Source organism: Macrotis lagotis, chromosome X (assembly GCF_037893015.1).
Source record: "Macrotis lagotis isolate mMagLag1 chromosome X, bilby.v1.9.chrom.fasta, whole genome shotgun sequence".
NCBI classification, from domain to species: Eukaryota; Metazoa; Chordata; class Mammalia; order Peramelemorphia; family Peramelidae; genus Macrotis; species Macrotis lagotis.
The window spans coordinates 111,493,004-111,497,189 of record NC_133666.1 but is presented as its reverse complement, the minus strand read 5'-3'; positions in this window follow the sequence as shown (position 1 = coordinate 111,497,189).

Below are 4,186 nucleotides of genomic sequence, written 5' to 3'. Positions count from 1 at the left end.
ACCAGAGTCAAATTTGAGAGATAGACCTTTCATTGTTACTAGAGCAGAGAAATCAGCCCTTTTTTCAAGCATTTCAAAACTCTAAAGAGTACTGAAACAGTATTATAAAGAGTGATGAACTTAGAACTTAGCAAAAACAATTAATGAAAATAGAAGTGAGTAAACAAAGGTTTGAGTTTCTGAGCATACTGATTTATTAAGCATGCCAAATGCCCAACAAATGGGGTCCAATGTCAAAGTTGAGGAAGGCTAATAATAGTATTATTATTGAGATTCTCTCCAGCTTATCAATGTGCTTCCTAAAACATGGACCCTAGAAGTTAACATAACATTCCATACATAGTCTAACCAAAGCAGAGTATATAGAAGAGTGGTGACCTAAAATCTGACCTTTTTCCTTAGCTCACTCTTCTCTACTCCCTCCTCTTCAGAACCTTCTTGTTGGCATTGTTATGGCATTGGAAATAATTCTTACATGCCATGAATTCAGTTGACAATCTGTTATGTCTCTACAGCAGAGACACAACCTAAGGCAGAAACAAGCATTTGTCTCTAGGGGAAAAAATTACACAGTGCTTTTATTTTCTTAGCAACTTAAAACCAGAAGAACTTAGCAAGAATAATTAGTTAAAACAGGAAGTTAGCAAAAGTCTCAGCCTCCACCACCCACCTCTGTGCTATTTCATTACAAGAAAACTCCTACACAGACTAATCTCATGTTGCTGTCCTCTTACTGGTGACCCCTGCAAACAGTAGGCATGAGTCTTATAGAATAGTAGGGTCTCCATTCACAGGCAGTGATTTGAGTACTTTAATATAGTTTGATTTAGACATGTTTTGTCACTCTGATTCAGGAAATAAAAATTATCAGGTATCACCATGCTCCTCTCACAGAATATCATTTCTTCAACTCCAAATTATGGGATCAATGGTCTAAGGCCAGGGCAAGTATCTCTCTCCTAGAGTTTCCTGACCCTCCATTGAGTTCTTGTTTTCGAACTACTTACCCTCTTAAAGGTTTTCTCCAATTTTTCCCCTGGCACCTAGACTATTCCTTGTATATGTCCTAAAGGTATCTTCTCACACTTCCCTAAGATTGTGATCTGGTTCTACCTCAGCCTATTCTATGGATATCTCCATGCTCTGGGGTCTTGGAATCTATCCTCATTTATTGACTCAACTCATTCCCACTAACCCAGGTGACCTACCTTAAAACAGATCTCACTAAATTCAAAAGGACAACTAGAGCAAATTTTAAAAGCTTAATAAAGTTTCAAATTGAATTCCACTACATATCTACAATGTTTCTATAACTATGAGTTGTGATGATAAAGCATGAGATGTTAAATGAACATGTCTACAATTTAGAAGAAGAAGAAAGAATGCTACATTTGGTAATAGAAGACTAGAGTCCAAAACTAAATGTTAATTTTTTAATGATTTAAATGCTAATGTTTATTACCAGTATGATCTTTGACAAGGAAATTCTACTCTCAGAACTTTGGACTCTTCGTGGATAAAATGAGAGGATTTAACCAGACGACCTCTTTACCTTTTCCCAACTCTAAATCAATCATTCTCTATCACCAGTAACAGATAAACCCATAGTTAAGTAGTCTTCAAATATCGTCACCCTGAGAACCTGAAAACTTTTATGAACAATGCAGTCATTACTCAAAACCCTATGGGATCTCTTCTTTTGGAACTGTCTGGAGAGCCAGTTTTGTAGACAGTGAAGACTAATTTCATTATTTTATAGCCACACCTTGTTTTTGACCTAAAACAGTGTTACCCAGCTTGATGCTTAATCTTATTTGCTAAACTCAGTTCCAAATGACCTTTGGCTATTTCCAAATACCAAATCCATCCTCAAAAAAGACAGACAGCAGGCTGAAATAGGTAGAAGTGGTAGCTGAGCATATTAATCATTCCACACGGGTACAGTTTAAGCATGCTTTTCAAACTCATTCATCACCAATGGAAACATGAGCGCATAAGGCAATATTACCTCACAAGTCATTCATTTGATGTAGTGCCTCCAAGCAAACCAGCTTGACAAGGAAAAGAACATCTGTTTAACTGACAACCTATATTATAATGGCAAGAGGTGAAGTTTCTTCAGAAAGTTCTATGCTCTCTTAAAATACTTGGGCCACCCATTAAGCAGAGAGGACTGCATGAATGTATGTTCAAAAATAAGGAGGTCTCAGTCATCTCTTCTAGCAAATTCAGATCTCATATTTTGTGTTTCCTAGGGTTGAAAAGGGGCTAGAAAGGAAACAAAAAGCCAAAGAAATAGAATTGCAATCTTTAGTTTTTAGCAACTAGTTGAAGATAGTTTGTACCTCTTGTTAAATTTTTCTGCTGTGGATAACCCTTTCCAAGGTACTTTGTAGTATCTTTGAGAGAAAGCAGCTTGGCCTACTTGGTCTACTCTCCAAACAAACAAATCCATAAATCTATATTTCTAATGAAAACAAAAACCACAGAACTTTGAACTCCAGTGCATTTTTCTTACTCTACATTGTTTATGCCTTTTGTCTTGTATATAAATGTATTGAAGAAGGGTGGAGGGCATTTTTAAGGAGTGTAAGAAGTTAGAGAGTATATCATTACCCCCCAGATCCCCTACCCTGATTACAAATTCTTCTCTCCTTTAAGAATATATTATTATCAAGGGGCAGCTAGGTGGCGTAGTGGATAAAGCATCTGCCTTGGAGTCAGGAGTACCTGGGTTCAAATCTGATCTCAGACACTTAATAATTACCTAGCTGTGTGGCATTGGGCAAGCCACTTAACCCCATTTGCCTTGCAAAAAACTAAAAAAAAATATATCGTCATCATCATCATCATCATCAATGATGATACATAAAAAAAAGAAAAATACATATGGAAGCTAAAGAGTAAGCCTTGACAGGAAGACTGGGGATCAGGTCTTGCCTCTGTTAAGCTATGTAACCTCTTAGTACCCTAGGCAGCTTAGTATTTTAAATTATAAACTAACTTCAGCATAGATATTTAAATATATTGGCAGAGGGAGTTTTCTCCTTGACAGTACCCTATACAAGTCTAGTCCAAAGTCAGGAGTGGGATATTGTTATCTGTTTCTTTCAGTACATCTAGACAAGTTCTATATTTGTGGCTATTCCTTAATGAGCCAATCCAAATATTCTGCTCCCTCAATGCTGTTAGAATACTTGACTCTAATTCAAAAGAATTTTGAGGAGCATAAAAAACCCTTAACCATTAATATCTATCTGGTCTCCAATAACTGTTCTTCTGGGTTCTTCTCCCTGTTATTTTCTGTGTCAACAATAAAGAACATATAAATTAATAAAACCCTGCTTGGGTTCTTTTAGTAAAAATTCCTGAAGGAGAAGATAGAAAAATACAAATGATTGACAGTCCTTATTTATTACGACACATAGTTTATTCTGTTTGAGGATGGTATCTTGAGATTCACTCATATACAATTAGGGAAGCAGCATTGCATAAATGGACAATATGTTACACCTGGAATCAGAAATCCTGGGTTCATATAATACTTCTGATACTTAATAGCTGTGTAACAGCCATGTGTAACATGATTGAATCAATTAATATCTTAAATTCAGTTTCTTCGTTTGAAAAATAGGGACAATTATATTTGTATTTCCTATCAGAATGTTATCATTCCTCTCAGGTAATTTCCAATTTCAAAAAAGTTAAGGCATGTGAAAGCTTTCTCTAAATTATATAAATGTTAATAATTATTATCTGTAGTTCTAGATGTTTTGAATATATTTTTGCAATTGAACAAAAGACAAAAATAGATATATTGACCATTTTAGTCATCTGAGTGAGTCCTCACATGATGGATCTTAGTGTGCCTTCAGGTGAGAGAATTGTAGAGTCCTAGAGCCAAAACGGAGGAGGAATCATTGAGGTACTTACTATATTACAGTTCCAAAGACAGCTATAATATTAATCTACTTCTTCCTGATGCACTATTCTACAAAATTCAGGGTCACATGCATGACTAGTAGAAAGTCATGGGAATTATTATCAACTCTCGTGTTGGTAGAAAATAATAGAAAACCTTGCTATTAAAAAATTTTTACATAATGTTTTATAGTTATAAAGCTTTTCAGGAGCGCTAGATGGTGCAGTGGATAGAGCACCGGCCCTGGAGTCAGGAGTACCTGAG